The sequence below is a fragment of the Caretta caretta genome, chromosome 26 (assembly GCF_965140235.1).
Source record: "Caretta caretta isolate rCarCar2 chromosome 26, rCarCar1.hap1, whole genome shotgun sequence".
Classification (NCBI taxonomy): Eukaryota; Metazoa; Chordata; order Testudines; family Cheloniidae; genus Caretta; species Caretta caretta.
In genome coordinates, this window is record NC_134231.1 from 3147470 (window position 1) to 3167399 (window position 19930).

At 44.6% G+C, this 19930-nt stretch overlaps 1 long non-coding RNA gene across 1 annotated transcript in view; it reads left to right on the forward strand.

Annotated features, from left to right (window-relative positions):
• Window positions 1-19930, forward strand: part of LOC125626393 (uncharacterized) — a 41070-nt gene that overhangs the window by 11007 nt on the left and 10133 nt on the right. The window contains exon 2 of the long non-coding RNA XR_007353762.2: window positions 2843-2902. This is a non-coding gene — a long non-coding RNA (uncharacterized LOC125626393). The remainder of the gene's footprint in view (window positions 1-2842; window positions 2903-19930) is intronic.

Here is a 19930-nt window from a genome sequence, read left to right on the forward strand (position 1 = left end):
CTCTTATGAAAAGTACCATAAAAACCCGAGCAACCATGAGTGCCCAAGGGCATGTGATACTGTGATAGCCTAAGGCCAGCTCCTCTAACTAAAGCCAGCCTGGAACATCCTCTACAGTGAGAACTTGGAGCTGGCTTGGAGGGTGTTGCCTGTGACACATTTGCAAACAAGGGAGGCTCCAGCTTGTAAATATGCACTGCTGTCATTAATTAAGCAGGAAGAATTTGTGGAAGATTGGTGGTGGGGAGAACCATGAGAGGCTTCTCACAGCCTCATGCGAGGGTTATTCCATGGCAACTGAGCAAGGATCACCCGGTTTTGTGCTGTGTTAAAAACTAGAGCCTCAATCCAGTTTTCAACCTCCTGATAGACTGCGTGTTCAGTACTTGTGATTAGTGGTTGCATAAACTCTATAGGCCTGACTCTCAACTCACTTAGGCTGCTGCTATTTAGGGTTAACTCTATTGAAGTCATGGAGTTGAACTGGTGGGAGAGAGAGGAGCTAAAGTTTCTCAGTTACTCTGAACTTCCTCCTACTGTGAAAAGCAGAGCAGCTCCCATCACCTGTTCCCACAAGCCCCTTTGAACTGTACAACTGCCAAGTGCCAGGCGATTCCACTGCGTGCATTCATTGCAATTTCTCCCTAGCAATCGTTTGCTCTACACAAAGACAAACAAGTTTCTATTTTAAACTCTAATCCATGGCTACTTCGTGCCTTTTGGAGAGTGGATGTCCTGGAAATGTCACTGCAGAGCGACATGCTCAAGGGATTAGAGGGGTTTCACTATGCAAATGACACTGCATAGTCACAGATGTTTCTCTGGCCAGAACGTCGGGTGCTGCTGCCCAGGCTTAACTTGCTGGATTTTGAATGAAAAACAACAAAGACCAGATCCTGAGCGGCGCTGAGACTTTGTGAATTCCATTGACTTTGAGTTGTAGGTGTTAATCCCTCTAAGGCTTTGGCCCCAAATAAATAAAGCTACATTCCTCTAGCTCACTCAATAGGCATTTCCGCCTCTAGGCAGCTGAGTTCAACAGTGATTTGGATCTCAGGTGAAAATATGTTTGGTGTTTCCACCCTTCCTGGATATGGATGTTGGCCCACATGTCAAGACAGCCACACAGTTTGACATGGCTGACAATCCTCCCCAGGAAGAGGCTCCAACAGAGAACAGCCCCAGGACACGGTCGCTCAGAATTAAGGGGCCTTGGCAGAGCTGGGTGGTGAGCCCAGAACTGAGACATCAGTGGGGGCGGGGAGGGGGGAGGAGGTGCAAGTTAGGGCTGAAGTGCCTCAGCAGAGCTGGACCGGGGGAAGATGCCAGATTGGAGGCTTAAGGGATGTTTCAGGTCACGACTTGGGGTACAGCTACACTGCAAAAAAAAAAAGACCCGTGGCAGCAAATCTCAGCCTAGGTCAACTGACTCGAACTTGTAGGACTCACACTATGGGGCTAAAAATAGCTGTGTAGACATTTGGGCTCAGACTGGAGCCTGGCCTTTGAGACCCATCTCCCTTACCAGGCCTCAGCACACAGACTCCAGCCCAAGCCCACAGGTCTACGTGGGTATTTTTAGCCCATCAGTGCGAGCCCTTTCAGACAAAGTCAGTTGACCTGGGTTCTGGGACTGGTGGCTGTGGGTCTTTTTTTTTTTTTTTTGCATTGTAGACATACCCTATGGTGCATGGGCAGAGCTGTGGGGAGGGGAAGCTTGTACAGAATCTGCCTGAAGTCTATGGGCCTGACTCTCCTTTTGCCCTGCATCTTGTGTTGTCATTGACACCCACACAAAGTGGGTGTAGGACACTACCAAATCCGAATGTCAGCATTTTACACAAGGGTCAATCGTGACACATGCTGCAGGTCAGAGGAGAATAAGGCTCTCAGGGCAAGATTGTCAGAGTCAGTGGTCATTTTGCATGCCTCTATTTTTGGATGCCTAACTTGAGACAGTTTCCAGGGGCCTAATTTTCAGAGCGTGGGCACTCAGCATGTTCTGCAAATCAGACCCCTCTAAGATGTCTGAAGTTGAGCACCTGAAAACAGCCTCCCTTAGTCACTAGCCACCTCTGAAAATCTAGGCCTGTATCTGCAGTGTTCCTGGACCAAGACATTCACTCTCAAGAGTGAGCCTTGCTCCGGCTGGTTCACAATGACAGGCACCAACCACAAAAACTCCTCCTAATTGTGAGTATCCTGAGTGTGTGTGGGGAAGTGTTGAGTTGCACTTTAAAAAAATAAAAATCAATAAACAAAACTGCAGCTCAAGGGAGGCCACTTGTGTGCTCACCATTAACTGTTTGCTCCTTCCTCATGGCTCACATCTGCTCTGTATTTTGCATCGTGGGGGATTCTGATGCTCTGTGAAGCACAGCAAAGAACTACTGACAAGCCTGAAATTAGAGCTAGCACCATACTAAGCTTCTGGTTACCTAGAGCCTGAGACACACAGAGCCAGTAATTATCCAGATCATCTAGCAGCTGCGAGAATGTGGTAGAGTGCAGTGCCTTACCTAGTTATCTGCATTTTCCAAATCATAATTTGAGTAGAGCTGCCAACCCTCCAGGATTGTCCTGGAGTCTCCAGGAATTAAAGATTAATCTTTAATTAAAGATTATGTCATGTAATGAAACCTCCAAGAGTACATCCAACCAAAACTGGCAACCCTAAATTTGAGTCAAGCACATGGGCCAAACCCTGTTACACCAGAGCAACCTCACTGAAGCCAGCAAGGTTGCTTAGGTGGAAACAAGGGCAGAGGTTTGTCCCTGTTCTCTGAATTGTGTTTACGACTTTAAAGGGTCACAGGCGACCTCTTCATTTTTTTTGTTTCAGCTGGAACTGGATGGACTAAAATGCCATGAGCAAGGCTGTCGCACTGTACTTCTGATCCAGGTAGGAGAAGTGATGGGAATCACTCCAGGAAACCTATTCTAGTGGCAATTCCAGATTAAAGATTTTCAGATATGTATTAGTGTGATATTCGTCCTTAGATGGTTCTTCCAGCTTCCTGAGCAGGACTTTGGGAACAAGCAGCCAAAAAATCCCAGATAATTTTTACACTGGGCGTGGTGCATCTGAGGTTGGGATTTGGGGAGCAGATATTGACAGAAAGTATACATGATCGGGAAAGTTCAGGCATGTACCCCACTACTGCATCTATGTGGAGATGCAACACTAGATAGAGCTATTTAAACAGGGGAGAAGTTAGTGAATTTCAACACATACTAGGTAATACTAGAGGGGCTGTGGGGATAGAATCAAAGGGGAGCAAAGAAGAGAATGATGAGATGGAAATATCTCTTGCATTTAGGAGTGGAGCTGGGTGAATAACCGATTTTTCAGTTTCCCAAAACCTGGGGGGGGAGGGGGGGGAAATCTGTTCAGATCGAACCAAATCTAAAAATTTTCAGATTTTTTGGTGAATCAAAAAAGTCCCTATTTCAGGACAGGGATTCAAACCATACCTCAGGTACGTACCCTAACCACGGGGCTAAAGGTTATAAAGGGGGAGGGAGGACGGGCGTGGCAGCAGCACCAGCATTACCTCCTCCTTTCCCTCCTCCGGCCATTTTGTGAATTTGCAAAGAGTTTGGGGTCAACCGAAATTCCATTTTTTGTCAAGTAAACGTTGTCCAAAAAATGCTGCCCAGCTCTATTTATGAATTTGATGAAGTGAAGAATCCAGTTCATCCTGGTGTCTTGCTCATGTGAATCATGATACAACCACAAGATAAGGATATGAATCTCTTGGGGCTTGTCCAAAGTCTTCTAAACCTATGAAACCCACCAGCGGCTCCTGCAATTTAAATCTCTCCGTGATGAACATTCACCATGGCTACTGTTGGTCTTCTCCTGTAGTCTTGCTTTCCTGCCTCTTGTCAGATGATTGCTCCTCGAGTCCCGATTCCTGCCTCCTGCACGCTAATCGGACCAAATGTCTCTTTAGTCTGGGATCATGCAATGGGTAAGGCCAATGTCCATCTAGTATAAGTTTCTCACTCCTTGTTTTTCCAGACCAGATGATTTGCCCACCAGTTTGTAATCCTGCTTCTTGCCATAGCTGATTAAGCCAATGGGCTGTCTAGATCATCATCCTGGCTCTGGACGTGACCATTACCTGCACAACTCCACAATAATCAGTCCAGTCCTCACATGTCAGGGAGGTGAGGCTGAGAATGGCAAGGTACCCTTCACTCACTTCCCAAAAAGTGACAGGTTTCAGAGTAACAGCCGTGTTAGTCTGTATCCGCAAAAAGAAAAGGAGGACTTGTGGCACCTTAGAGACTAACCAATTTATTTGAGCATGAGCTTTCGTGAGCTACAGCTCACTTCATCGGATGCATGTGACATTAACTCACAGTGCGCTGACAGATTCCTGACTCTAAATTTCTGATTTTGCAGGCTTAAACCTGGTTTCCCTTTCTCTTGATAAGGCACCTAAGCCTTGTGTTTGCTGACTAATGCTAACAAATGAGGCCAATTGTTGCTTACTGGAATTACCTTTCAATGAGGAGTTGACACCAAGAACGATGTGTTTGTTTGCAGCCTGTAGAGGCCGCCGGGAGCATCTATCATCAGAAGAACTACATGTCAAAAGGGGTTTCAGGCTCTGAGTGATTCTCAGAATAGGAAGAAGGAGAGAGGCATGTACAGACCTGTAGTTGGACTCCTGATGTGTCTTTGGTGGAGCTTTCATCTTCCCCTTCTCTTTGTTTCCACAGAGGACTTTGTTCTATAAGATGTGGCTTTTAATTATGAGAGCTGTATGTACAATTAGTGGTTTACCTGAAGGGAAATTTGAACCATGTAAATAGGCATCTTTTTGCTATAAACCACATGTAGTAGGCTGGAAGAATTCTCTTTTGATATTTTCCAAGGTGGAGAAGGACATGTATGTGTTAGAAGATTCAATCCAGCTAGTTAAGGTTTTACTGGAGGAAGGAGTTTAGCAGATCTAAGTGCCACTGGCAGCATCATAGCAGGTAAGGTGAGAAAGAGTCAACTAGCAACCACAATATAGGCAAGAGAGGTGACATCAAAGAGAAATTCCACTAGGCCCTTTAGTGGTTAGTAAACCGTGTATATACAAAACACTAAAGGAAGTGTAATAACATCTTCCTATTATATGGGGCCACGCTGAAGGATCATAAAGCACTGTGCAAACTGCAGATGTAAACACTAGGTTTGGTCTCTATTTCCCCCCTCCCCCCTTCAATTTAATGAAGATCTTCAGAATTTTGAAACGCCTGTTATCTCGCAGGATCGCAAACAGACCCAATTTTTGACTTTTATTGCAAAATCAGTTTTCAGCAAATGAAAATTTTCAACCATGGTATTGAGAAAATTTTTGATTAAAATAATGTTGCAAAAATGTTATGAAGATGGAACATTTTGAAAAAGTCCAGGTTTTTTTTCATTTTAGAAAAAAGTATATTTTTCAAAGAAAAAATAATTTCATTTGAAAAGTTTCAACCAGCTACAGTAAACACAAGGTATGATAATAATAATACCCAGCACTTACTCAGGCAGAACTGAGATATAAAGATATTTCAATGTAGCCAGCTAGTATAGAAGTTATTTGTGTGCCCGTGGAAGAGTAGTTCGGAGCAGAGACATAACCAGTGTCTCAGTATAAACTCAGGGCCAGATCTGCAGCTGGTGAAAATCACTGTAGTTCCCTTGACTCCACTGGAGCTATGCTGATTTACATCATCTGAAAACTGGGCCCCCACGTTCTGTTCTGTTTCTGGAAATATCTGCAAGTAAAAAATGAAAAGGCTGGATGGAGAGCAACAAAGAAGGTTTTGCCTGAGAATGAAAAATAAAATCCTCTGCATTATCTAAATCATTCCCTTAGGTGATGGGGCTCCACTGGGAGGTAATTGATCCTGATGGAGGAGTGAGTCTGCAGCTGGCCTCATCCGTCTCCTGGCAGAGTCCCGTTTTGGGGGTGCGGGGGGGGGGGGTTCATTGCTTCATTAGAAACCAACTGAATGTTTTAAGTTCATCTCTGTCTTCTGCTGGGAAGAAACATAGTTAAGCGCCCAGAACTGACCAAGGCTGCGGACATTCAAATTGCAAATTCCTGTTATTAAAACTATAAACTGTGAGACCATTAAAACAAGGGAGGGGGCTGGTGGTTATGAGATTTAGTAACACTTTGCTCTTCTAATCTCGTCTCAACGTCCCTGCAGGGATTTCAGATCTTGTAATCCTCCAGAATGACCCAGGCAGTTAGTTTCCCCCCTCTTACAGACAGGCCAATAAATAATATATGTCTCTCCATATGTAGAATTCTTCTCAGTGTAAATTCTGTTCTCTTTGCTATCCCAGGCTCACAACATTGCAGGCTCCTTTACACACATAGTGAGCATCTGCCTTGTGCTAGAAAGAGAACCAAAAAAATTAGTTTTGAGCAATGCTTGTAGGGACAGTCCTGTACCTTGATCTAAAGTTGTGCAATTACCATATTGCTAGAAAATGTTGCAATCTGCAAATGTTTTAATTACTACTATTGTGTTTGTTGGTTGTGTTACGATATTTCCTAGGAACCCCAGGCCAGGTTCTGTGGTAGGTGCTGTTAATGCAGCTACAGAGAAGACAGTCCCTGCCCCAGGGACCTCACAGTGTATGGTCAGACAGGGCAAAACAGATAAATGGGGGAGGGGGCTGAGAGGAGGAGGTAACAATAGGAAGAACAGAGTTTAGTGGAAATCAGCAGTCACAGCAAAGCAGATGTTGCCATTTAATGCTGGTTGGAGAAGCTCCGTCCTGCCTATGTGAATGTCTGTGTGCTTCATAGGCAGTATAAGATATATTGGCCTGATTCTCAGAGGCTTCTATTAATTATAATGGGAGTAGTGATTGCTCAGCATCTTTGAAAATCTGTCCCGCAGAGTCCTATGGAGCACAGAGCTTACCCACCTTCCATTTCACATCGGCATCTCTGCAAATTTTACCTTTGAACATCTCTTTTCTCCTTGCCCATGTTTCCTTTTTCTTCTCCCCTTCTGCTTTTGGCCTTGGGACTCAATCCTGAGAAGAGTGAGATGATTATGTGGGGCTGGGGGAAGCAACCGGAGGGAGTTGGCAGGGGTTATAACAGTTCCCCCGACTGAGGTGTTTGGCCCATTATCTGTAAGCAATATTTGCAAGCTGGGGGGATGATTAGATTCCCAGCTGTATTTAGATAACCAAACAGCAGCTGTAACCAGGACAAACTTCTGGCTATGAGGTTACAGCCCATGCTGTTGGAGGCACACCTGGCTCCTGTGAGCCATGGTTGGGAATGAGCCTTCAATGCACTCTACACGAGTGGAGTCACTCCAGATTTACTCCCATCTGGTGGAGAGCAGAGTTTAGTCCTAGGATTCTAGGGTAGTTTCATTTGTACCACTGCACTGTTATGGAGACATGCATCTGAAGGGGCTGAGACTATAATGAAGAATGTTTATTTTGTCTGTAACCCAACTGGCTGATTCACTGTATTTCAAACCCCTGCAAGTAAATAAATGAGGGGAGTCTGCTTTCCCCCTCTAGGCTACAGCGTGTATACATGAGTGTTATTTCGTCTATCAGATTCCTGTACAAAAGACACTACCGGACCATTAATAATCTGGAGAAACACCTTGAAACTTGACTCAATGAGGGCACATTGCAAATGGACTCTAATGGCTTTTATTTCTCATCCCCGTCATCTCAGATCTAATCGGCCACCTTCTCATTTTTTATCCTATCGGCTCCCCTCTAAAATCATCCAGCAACTCTTCCCACAGTGCTGTGCAGAGCACCAGGGGGCTGAGTGACGGGGTCAGCAATTATTTATTAGCAAAGAAAGGTCAGGCGTATCATGTAGCAGTGAGCGGAATCCCAGAGCAGAGGGGAGAGGATTTGGTGAATGTTGGTTGCTTTGCACCCTGGTGGGGGCCAGAAACAAAGGGAGGGGAGAGGAAAGGGGACGGATTTTGTCTTAGAAGGCAAATATCATTCCAGGCCACAGAAGGGCTTTTCCTCTGGAAACAGCAGCTCTTTTTCATTCTGTGGCCGTCAAGAAAAGACTTCACAGAATAGGAGAGGCCTCGCGGTCACTGGCCACAAGAATAGGCTCCCTACAGAAACCATCGGGGTTCAGCCCAGAACTGTAGTCTATAAAGAAATAATAGAAAAGGGTCTGAACTGGATCCCTGGGTACTGACATGCCTGAACTTTAAAGTGGTTCTCCATTTCTGAGCTGAACCAACCCCTTGATCCAGGATGTGGTTCAAAAGCTGGAACCTAGTCACAAGTAGGCAGCTTGGGCACCTTGCTATAAATGAATAATAATGCCCAGGGTTCATAGTATAGCTCTTCTAATCTGCTGAATGCTTCACAAATATTAACTAGTTATTTAATTAAGCCTTACTTGCCTCTAGACAAACCTGGTTTGAATTCCAAGTGTGAAATGAAACACAAAACCAGACTATTTGCTCTTAGGTTTGGGTTTCACTGAGAACATTTCCCATGGCTCTAGTAATTACTTTAATTGGACTTGGGCCAGGGGACTGGGGTTAGCACCTCTAGGCTTACAAAGGGATAATTAATTATCTTAAATGGTCAAGGCCTTGGGTCTCTATCTCACAAAGCAACAGGCTTTTTAAACGTTTTCTGGAAAACAAAGCAAAGGCTATTCAGTTCTCTTTCCTCTCAAAAAATAAATCAAAGGAAAAACTCCCCACCCCTTAAGATATTGAACAAGCATCAGCTGCATTCCAGTATATTAATTGGGTCCTGGATAAGAACATGATAGATAGATAGATAGAAAGATAGATAGATTAGATTAGATTAGTTACAGAGGAGAGCAGGGAAGCAGCCACCTGAGATATACAAGTTCAACAGCATGTGGCTCTTGGAGAGAAGTCTTAAGCCCTTCCCATCTTAGCCCACCTGATATTACAATCTGTTTAGAGATCCCATTATTTCTGTTTTATTTGGTTACACAAACATTGACAAGAAATATTTCCCAAGCCTGTGGTGAGAATCCAATCTGGTTTTCAGAGACAATGACTAACATTCCTCTTTCAGGAGGGGAGGAGATATAAGACTTTTGACTCAAGGTTGTTGGCGTTTTTTTTCTCTTCACTCCTTCTTCTAAGCATCTCTTTATTCATCACTTCAATTACCTAATCGTAAATTTCTTTAGGGCGTTACTTGGAAAGAAAATTAGCATCAAAGCTTGGCAGTAAATTCAGGGGCTTTTGGAGCAGGTCCAAGCCGTTTCACCTGTGATTAATTAGATGATTTTTTTTCTTTAAGTGCCAGAGGGCTGTTGAGGTCTTTAAGCAGTTACATGACTGCTGGCAGCTCAGGAAATATGATTGATGTATTAGTCTAACGTTAGGGGCTGCAGCTTCTTTTTGGTGCGTGCCCGTGTGCATGACAGCATGTGTGTTTCTGTGTGTGAAATATTGGTATAAGACTAGATCAAAATTTTCAAAAATGGAGGTGTGAACGTAAGCCCCTAAATCTACATTTAGGCTCCTATAAAAGTGTCCTGATTTTCAGAAACGCTGGGCCACCAGCAGCTCCTGTACTAATGGAAACTGCTGACTGCTCAGTGTTTCTGAAAATCAGGCCACTTATTCTGGCATATAAATATGAGCCTTCGGCCAAGATTTTCCAAAAGGACTAGGGGTTTTGGATACCCAATTTGAGACACCTTAAAGGGGCCTGATTTTCAGAGGGTGGGTGCTGAGTAACGAAAAATGGAGGCACCCAAAATTATTCATAACTATTAAATAACTTGTTCCAAATTTATGTAGCTATTTCTGAAAATTCAAGCTCTTATGTAAGTGGGATGGGGAGGGGGTGAGGCTTTCATGTCAACGGATGTTTTAAAAGGCAGGATGGATTCAGAGACACCAGCCAGCATCTGTTTCTACCCAATGTCCTTGCATAAAAACACAAACTTCAAGAGTAGCACACCAGGGGCTCCTGGCAAAGGGACTTGGCTGGGGAAGAAGGGAAATGCCCACAAGTTAATAGAGATTAAGTTCCCAAACAGTAACAGGACTAAGTAACATGGCAGCACTTTTTCAGAAGTCTCCAGTAGTGCAAGTCTGCTAGAGGAAGAACGCAAGGAAAAATAAACAAAAACACACACACACACCCCCCCGCCAGTGTCTGAGAAACAAAAATACGGGGCTTTTCCTCTGGGTCTGATGGTGCATCTTGGCTTGTTCTGTATCTGCCACCCAGACAGTAAGCTCTCTGGGGCAAGGACCATCCTTGTCTGTGTCTCAGACTGGGCCAACTTGCAAGTACGTTGCCGGTGCTAATCAGACATTAATTTTTAATGTCGTTAAGTGGAAATGTGTCAGCAACAAAGACTGCTGGCATTGGCAGCCCCAGAGAGAAGTCAGGGATTGAATTGAGACTGAACTCCCCTCTCTCCCCTACCGCTGGTTACGGGTGAAGCTCAGTCATAGAACCATAGGGTTAGAAGGGACCGCAAGGGTCATCTAGTGTAACCCCCTGCCAAGACGCAGGATTTGTTGTGTCTAAACCATCCAAGACAGCGGGCTATCCAGCCTCCTTTGGAAAACCTCCCGTGAAGGCGCTTCCGAGGCAGTCTGTTCCATCAACGGTTGTGTGGCGAGGGATAAGGAGAAGAGTTCAACTCCTTCGCTTTCCACCTGTGTGAAATTCACGCAGAGCCAGGGGAAAAAAATTGAGAGACCAGAAAAAAATCCAAGATTCGATTAAAGGTTTTTTTGGAACTTTTAATGAAGAGCCAACCACCCAGGAAATTGCAGCGATACCTTTCAGGCAAAACAACATCAGCTCCATCCTTGGTTTCCCATTTCCGCCACCCATGGGGCCCACTCCCCCAGGCCACTGGGGTACATGCTGCGTAGCAGTGTGACACCAGAGGCCATCTCCCACAAGCAGGGCAGACAATGGCTGAGGTTGATGGACAGGAGCAGCAATGAATAGGCCCCCTCTCCCTAGTGGATTGGAGAATGGCATGAATGGATGGAGGCAGGCAGCGGTGCAGAGCCTTCTGCCCTGCAGTGGAGCAGGTAACATCTAGCGGGGGTCACTGGCCAATGATTCATTACAGGAGAGACTTCATGCCGCTCTGGCATGACTCTGGTGTCAATTATTTGGAATTTGGCTGAGGAGATGAACATTTCTGCAGCTCTCAGGTGGGACGCGTATTCTGGGTGAGTGGCCATGTGTGCTCAGAGGTGCTGCTCCTGCTGCCACTTATCATCGCCGTCCAAGTGCCCCCAGATGGGTGAGGAGAAGCCTGCTTGTATAAGGAAATGGTTCTTCAGGCCCCTTGTGAAGTAGCTTATCTCCACGGGGGCTCTCACTGTCCCTGCTTGGACAATAATGAAACTCAGTGTTAGCAGCCACCTCTTGTTTTGTCAATGCCCAGCTGGCCTCATCCAACATTTATAGAATCTGGGATTCTCACCAAATATCTGTCAGTCAGCACCTGCCACATGCTGCACTGTGAGACCCAACACAGGGCAGAGCAGTGACACCCTATGCTGGATTACAGGTAATGGGGGAAGGGGAAGAGGCGGAGTGGGGCTGGCGAACAAGTTACAGGCCAAAAAACCACAGAGCTAGCTGCATGTGTGTATGCGTGTGGCTGTGTGTCTCCACAAGCATGGGCTGTGAGTGTAGGGGTGTGTAGGATCTGCACATGTGTATGTGTGTCCTTAGGGTGACCAGACGTCCCGATTTTATAGGGACAGTCCCAATATTTGGGTCTTTGTCTTATACAGGTGCCTATTACCCCCTCACCCCGTCCCGATTTTTCACACTTGCTATCTGCTCACCCTAGTGTGCATGATGGATGTCCCTAGGTATGGGCAGTGTACACACGTTTGTGTATGTATATAGGTATGAATGGATGTTCTTACATGGGTGGCTGTGCGTGTCTGGATAAGTGTTTATGCAGGTCTGAGTGCACACACGGGGCGTTTACAGGCACAGATGCCCAGTTGCCTGCCCAAAGATGCCAATTCCTCACCTACCAGCCTGAGAGCTCTCTGTCAATCATACTATAGTGTGGCCCAGTGGACAGGACACACACATCTGGGAGTCAAGTGACCTGCTCTCTGTCCCTCGCTCTGCCACTGACCTGCTGGGAGCAATTAGGGAAGTCACTTCCTCTCTCTGTGCCTCAACTCCACCCTCCATATGAAGGGGATGGTGACACTCACACCTTTGAAAATTGGTTTGACATTGTGTGTGCAAATTGCTGCACAGTAATTTTATTAATGTGCCCTCGCTGGCAGCCAGCCAGCTCTGAAAACGTCATTGCTTTCAGCATGGCGCTCTTAGCCCTGGGCGCTCTCCACCAGAGGGATATTATAAATGTGTGCCTGGGGAGAGGAACAAGGAAGGCCATACTCCCTCAGAGGTTGAGGACTTTAATAGCCCCTACTCAGTCTCTGGGGGGAATGAATTATCAGGCACTCTCCACATAGATCAGAGGCTTAGGATTGAGTGGGCCAGTGGATAGGGCACTAGACTGGGCATTGGGAGAGGTGGGTTCTCTTGGGTGGCCTGGGCAAGTCACATCACGTGTGTTCCTCTACCATTCTTTTTCTGTCTTGTCTGTTTAGATTGTCAGCTCTTCTGGGCAGGGACTGCCCCTCGCTATGTATGTGCACAGCCCCTGGCACAATGGATTTCTGATCTCCTTTGGAGGCCTTGAGGTGCTACAGTACTAATTAAAAATAACAATCTGTCTTTCAGCCACACAGGTGACCTTTGCAGTTTAGGGCAGAGCCAGATCAGCAGGGCAAAGTCGGGGGGTGGGAAGATTGGACGTCTATTGTCTGTCCTGTGTCTGCTTTATGGAAGTCACCCACCAGGGCTTTTGTCACTGGCTCTAAACCACATAAAAAAAACCTTAAAATAAATAGAAACCAAAGCAATGCATTAGAAGATCCTGGAGCTGAAGAATCAAAGTCGACAGCTTCAGAGCTCACATGCACACACACAGAGAACCTCTCCTACACCTTTGCTTCTTGCAGTTTTGTGACAACAGAGATTATTTCTCACTGGAATAATGCAGCATTTGTTGACATAAAAAAAATGTCCTCTGCTTTGCTTGAACAGCACATGCCGTCTTGATCAGCTGTCTGAGGCGCCTCATCTGTACAAAGCATTTAAACCTGTCTAACATCAAAAGCAAGGTAAGACAGGCTACTCTGATGCTCCACAGCACATGCCTAACATGATTATTGCAGAATCTTCCTGGTGATAATGGACTTATGCAAAGGAGGCCTTGACCCATTAATGCTTTTACCTTTCTTAGAAACCCCCCTCCTCTTCTTTCTCTCCTGCAAAGCAAAAATACATTTGCACATAAGTAACAACCAAACAACAAGCTGGAGTAAGGAATGGGAAACCCACCCAGTCCCCCCTCCTGAAAAAGAACCCTTCCAGGGATAAGAAGTAGCAGCTGTCAGGTAAGGTGGGTGGAAATATGCCACAGAGGGAAAGCTCTCTCACTTGAGATGGCTTTACTCCTTTTTCACTTCCCACATCACCCCTTTATCTTCCAGAAATCTTATGAATGTATGAAAATAGAGCATCTGTCACCTGTCATCAGCCATGCTGATGACTGACAGCCACTGTAATGTGACTGACAGTCCCACACAACTAAGGAGCACTTGGAGGCAAAGTACATAAACAAACAAACAAACAAAACTAGCTTCAGGCTTCTCTTTTAGCGAGAAAGAAAAAAGGCTGATTCACCCTGGGGTTATTCCAGTTTTGCACCATGTAATGTAACCCCATGGTAAATTAGGCCTGGATTGTTTAATGTGTCTTGCAGCTGGATAAAACAGAGTTCTGAGAACTGTAGATACTGCAATAATGAAGAAGCCCCTCCAATATTTATCCATCCATTCTAAGGAAGGCTGATGATTTGGGACAAAAGGAAGGTTGAAACTCTGCTGGCAAGAAAAAGTCTAAATTTCTCACATGCTTTGAGGGGGGCTGAACATGGGGAACCTCTGAATGAGCAGACTTTGATGTTCGTCAGAGTTCTCTTGGTTAAAATCTCTTCTCAGTGTGCAGGAGCCTGTTAGAGAAGCAAATAAGATACCTGTGTGAATGTTTTTTTCTTTTTAAGCAATAGAACAATAATGAATGAAAAAACAATGGTGCTTCCATTCCTCATATGTGCCTGGATTTGGCTGAGGAATCTCCTCCTGACATTGAAAATGGATCCAGACAAACAACAATGTAGGTGGTTAGCAGTGAGCTTTGTGTTTGAGGAGTCCACAGGCTCCATGTAGAGTCAGAATTTACTGCCTCTCCTTCCCCTTACTAGGGTTTGACTTACAAAGACAACGCAAAGTCCTGCCCAAGAGTTCATCCCAATCTAAGTTGTTCCGTGGGTTCCTACCTCAAGACCTCTCAGTCCACTCCCTAGGTCTTCTCTGTCTTACACTTAGGGCAGGTCTACACTACTGCTTAAATTGATAAAACTTTCATTGCTCAGGGGTGTGAAAGACACCCCCCCTAAGTGACCCAAGTGGCAGCGACCGAAGTACTGTCCACACCAGCGCTATGTTGGCAGGAGACACTCTCCTGCTGACACAGCTTCCGCCTCTCACAGAGATGGAGGAATTATGACTGTGGGAGAGCACTCTCCCATCGGCATGGCACATCTTCACCGGACGCGCCACCGTGGCACAGCTGCACCGATATAGCTGTGCCAATGTAGTGCCAATGTGTAGCCTTGCCCTCAGGCTACCTATTTATGATACGTAAATGGCCCTGTTATCATAGAATCTGAGAACCTCGCAATTTTTAATGTACTTATCCTCACAGCACCACTGTGAGGCAGAGAAGTGCTATTATCCCCATATTGCAGATGGAGAACTGAGGCACAGAAAGGTGAAGTGATTTACCCAAGGGCAGACAGGCAGTGTGTGGCAGAGAAGGGACCTGAGTGCTGATCTCTCAAATCCCAGGGAAGGACCCTAATCATGGGACCATCCTTTAAGACCCAAGACCTCTCATTCAGGGGAGCTCCGTCCTGAGACCTGCTTTCTCCTTTTCTATTCCCCTCCAGGCTTTATACTGAAGGCAGATGTTTTGGGGAAGGGCAAGCTGTCTCCAAGAGAGAACATTAAACTCTTCCTTCTCTGATACAGTATGGGGTTTGTCCAGCCCATCTCAGCAAACAGTGCAGCTCATGAGTGAACCAGTCAACAGTACTACTCAAATAGGCCACTGACCAGCCAGCAGGTACTATAGATATCCCAATACCATAGATCTGCATTCCAGCTTGTGACTTAAAGGCAAACGGCCAAATAGCCATCCCCCTGAGCCATCCAGGTCCCTTGGTTTGGCTTCTTTTTGAATATTTACTTCTCTCAGACTTATGCATGAGCCGCAGTGAAAATCAATGTGAAATCAATTGACCATGTTAAAGAGTAACTAACACATTAAGATAATCACTTTTTGCACTTGAAAATAATTGGGCTGTGCTAGTCTGTTGTGGAAGGAATCAGAATCCATGCCATCTTAGTGAGTTTTCTTCTTTTCTCTGTATAAGAAGTTGCTGTCCAGCCCTATCTCCACCAAAGGGGCCCTGCTGCACAGTGACAGGCTTGCAAAGTTTCTCTTTAAATTATGGGTCTGGGATTTATGTATTTATTTTTGAAGAGCAACGACACAAAAGTTTTAGTTAAGTGCCCAAAAGTTAGGTGCCTTCTCTAAACTAACTGGACCTTCTGAATCTGGGCAAAAAAATTCATGGTATTTCTAATTTCACTGAGAGCAGTTTTGCTATCCTCCATTGAAGCCATGTTGATTTTGGGCTGCACAAAAGGGGTTTGTGTTGAGGATCTCATGGTAAGTTAGCTGGTTCCATAGCAAGAATCACTGAGTGAAATTCTCAGGCCTGTGTTATGCAGGAGGTCAGACAAGATGATCACAATGTTCTCTTCTGGATTTAAAATCTATGAACGGATCAAGCAAAACACACCCTAAAAAAACCCCACATCACTGAGTGACGAAAATTCCCAGCGTGTGTTGTGGAACCATTGAGCTGTAATCACTGAAGGACAGATTATCTAGGTTTGCCTGTGAATCTCCATCCCCCTCCCAGAGATTAGATCTGTTACACTCACGTACCTTTTCAAAAAAACTTTTGCATTTAATTTCTGTCAGCACCTTATTCTCACCTGCCGCAGGTGAGACTCCACCTCAGAGTCTGCCACTTACACAGTAATTAGTGCAATCTCATGGGATTTGTGTATGCATGCATGCAGCTGGTTTTCTTACCCATCCCTCTTTCTGAGAGGGATTTTTCACCAACTTGCTCTGGAAACATCATGAGCCACAACAGCTCCACAAACAGACTCGACTAGAGCAGACTGAAGGAGTTTTAAAAACAAATGATCTAATTGCTACTAGTTAAAATAATACAGGAGTAGTTTGAAGTACGCTGCAGAAGGATGATTGTGTGGTTAAGGGACTGGACTGGGAGTCAGGTGACATAGAGTTGGTTCTTAGTTCTGCCACAGACTCACTGTGTGACTATGGGCATGCCAATTAATATCTCTGTTTCATTCCTCCATTTGTAGAAATGGGAGAAGAATATTCTCGTCTTCCCATCTTTTGACTGTCTTGCCTATTTAGATTGTAAGCTCTTCAGGGCAAGGATTGAGTTACTTTTTGTCAGTACTGAGTCTAATATAATGGGTTCCTGATCTCAGTTGTGGTCTCAGTGCTACTGAAAACAATAATAAAATAAAATAATAATAATAATAAAGAACCTTAGGTCTCTACTTTTAAATTCCAAGGGAACCCAAATGTGTTTATCTAAAATAAATTCCATTTTCTATATTGGCTAGGAGACATTCTCTGTTGGAGGCAGGATCCTGGACTAGATGCAGTACTTAAATGCTGTAGCCTAGCAATTTCTATATTTTTAGGGATGTGTGCAGGTTCCAGTGTACAGATTTGCCTTTGAGGCTATATCTATAGTGGGTGTTTTTTTCCTGCCGAAAAACCAGCCTACAGTCTTGGTCAAGTTTCGTTCTACAAAGAGCTGGCAAGGAAAATGGTGCTTCCTGTGTTATTTTGTTTCCTCTGAGCAGGTTTCTCCCATCCCTACTTGCAATCTGTCCTGAACTGAAAATGCATGATAATTAGTTTGTTCCAAGTTTCAGAGAGTTGAGTCTGAGTCATAAAGCTCAGATCTGTCTCCAAACCCAAGACTTCCCCAAAGTTCAGGAATGGTCCCATAAGAACATAACAATGGCCACACTAGATCAGATCAATGGTCCACGTAGCCCAGAAGCCTGTCTTATGACAGTGACCAATGCCTGGTGCTTCAGAGGGAATGAACAGACCTGGACAAATTATTGAGTGATCCATCCCCTGACATCCAATCCCAGCTTCTAGCACTCAGAGGTGAAGGGACACCCAGAGCATTGGCTTGCGTCACTGACTGTCTTGGCTATTAGCCGTTGATGGACCTATCCTCCAGCAATTCTTTTTTGAATCAAGTTATACTTTTGGTCTTCACAAAATTCCCTGGCAATGAGTTCCACAACTTGATTGTGCGCTGTGTGAAGAAACATATCCTTTTGTTTGTTTTAAACTTGTTGCCTATTAATTTCATTGGGTGACCCCTAGTTCATGTGTTATATGAAGGGGTAAATAACACTTTTTTGTTCACTTTCTCCATACCAGTCATGATTTTATAGACCTCTATCATATCCCCGTCATTTGTCTCTTTTCCAAGCTGAACAGTCCCGGTCTTTTTAATCTCTCACTTCACATGGAAGCTGTTCCATCCCCCTAATCATTTTTGTTGCCCTTCTCTGTATTTTTTCCAATTCTAATATATCTTTTGTGAGATGGAGCGATCAGAACTGCATGCATTATTTGAGGTGTGGGCGCACTATGGATTTATATAGTGAAATTATGGTATTTTCTATCTTATGATATTTTCTGTCCATCTGGAGTGTTGGTTCAAGCCTGTCTCTAGATGCTTATTATTATTATTATTATTATTATTATTATTATTATTATTTGTTTCATGGTAGCACTTGGATCCTAGATCTGGGTCCCATTGTGCTAGACTCTACACATGATAAGAGATAGACCCTTACAAAAAGAGCTTACAATCTAAATAGACACAGGGCCAATTATTATCCTTAATTTACAGATGGTGAATTAAATCAGAGAGATTAAGTGATTTGCCCTGATCACATAGAGTGTTTGTGGCAGAGCTGGGAAATGAGCCCAGATCTCTTGAATCCCAGTTCAGTTCCTTAGCCTTTCTCTCAATAACGGTGTAAGCTTGGATGTGTCCATTGCATAGGCCAGAGAGAACTGGCACACTCCTTCATTTAATTCAACCCTTTTTTCCCCCCTTTAAAATAGAAAAAGGACTAAGACTTTCTTCCTGAGCTTCAGGGATCTGTTAATTGTCTCCCTAGTAAAATTACAGAGAGTCGGCTGCCTGATAATGATTGTAAATGACAGAGACTATCAGGTTTACCTTGTGACGTCCCTGGGGAGCTTGCAGTTAGTTTAGTCTGAACTCTGCTTCAGCTGTTCGGGTTCCTTTCTTCTCGGCATGCGGTGGCTGGACTCAAGCTGCAGTCTTTCAAACCTAATTAGCGTTAGGGGAAGAGGGAAAAAAAACAACACCCTTTCTCCTTCCCTTGGCTGACTTTGTAATGTAAGGACAGAGCCTAATTTATGCCACAAGTTCCTTTTGAGTTTTTATATTTCATAGCAATATCTTCAGTTAACTGTGAAGTCCTTTCTCCCTCGGCATGGTAAAGAGACACTAATCTCCCAAGAGTAGTTAATTATGGTTGTTCCATGCATTGCTCAGCAGAGATTCCAGTATCTTCTGCCTCCTATTAGAGAAAAGATATCATCATAATACCCAGGTGTGGTATTAGCATTTGAGCTCGTCAACATCTTGAAATGTCAACAACAATTTAATTTTCAAAATCCATCTCTCACCCAAAAAGTAAAGCAAAACCACAGAAAAATGACAACAATTCCCTCCACATGCCCACATTTGGACCAACTCTAGAGTTGGTTGGCCTTTTTTGAATTTTATTTTTTTATTTTTTTTTTTAAATCACATTTTGAAATTTCAAATTTTGAGGAACTGGGATTATTTTCTGGGAGAAAAGGCCTGATCCTCTAGCCCTTTTTCCTGAGCCTCTCTAACTGTCATGGGTTTTTTGAATTTCTTTTTTCAACTGTCCTTTGCCCAGATCCTTAGCCCTCCAACTGACCCATTTGTTGCTGTTGTTTTACATTTGAGAAGAGCAGCTAGCCAGGCAAGGAAGCTTTTCCCCCTTGGCACAACTGGCTCCTATAAGATGGATGTGGGGATTACCTTCTCTGAAGTATCAGATATTGGCCATAGGCAGAACACTGGGCTTGAAGGACAGATAGTCTAACCCCACATGGTATGTTTCAAAGAATCAATATCCTATATTTACTTGGGAGAAGGCTCAAAAATAAAGGGAAAGGGGGAATGAGATGGTAAACGAAAGATTAGAGGGGAAGACAGAATGGAAGAGAGACAAATCAGAAACATGTATTTCACAATTAGGAATGCACTGGGGTGCTCCCTCTGGGTCTGCTGCTCCATTGAAGTCAATGGGAGTTTTGCCATTGACTTAACAGGCATAAGGCCAAGCTCTCCATGCCATCTTCCGTACAAAGGCAGCAGATAGCTACACTTGGCTCTGCCCCTCTTCTATCCCTGTTTCTGTCTAGAATGGCCCACCTTGATTATCATACACATTGTAAGGAGAGTGGTCACTTTAGATAAGCTATTACCAGCAGGAGAGTGGGTTTGTAGGGGGGGGAGGGGGGGGGGGGAGAAAACCTGGATTTGTGCTGGAAATGGCCCAA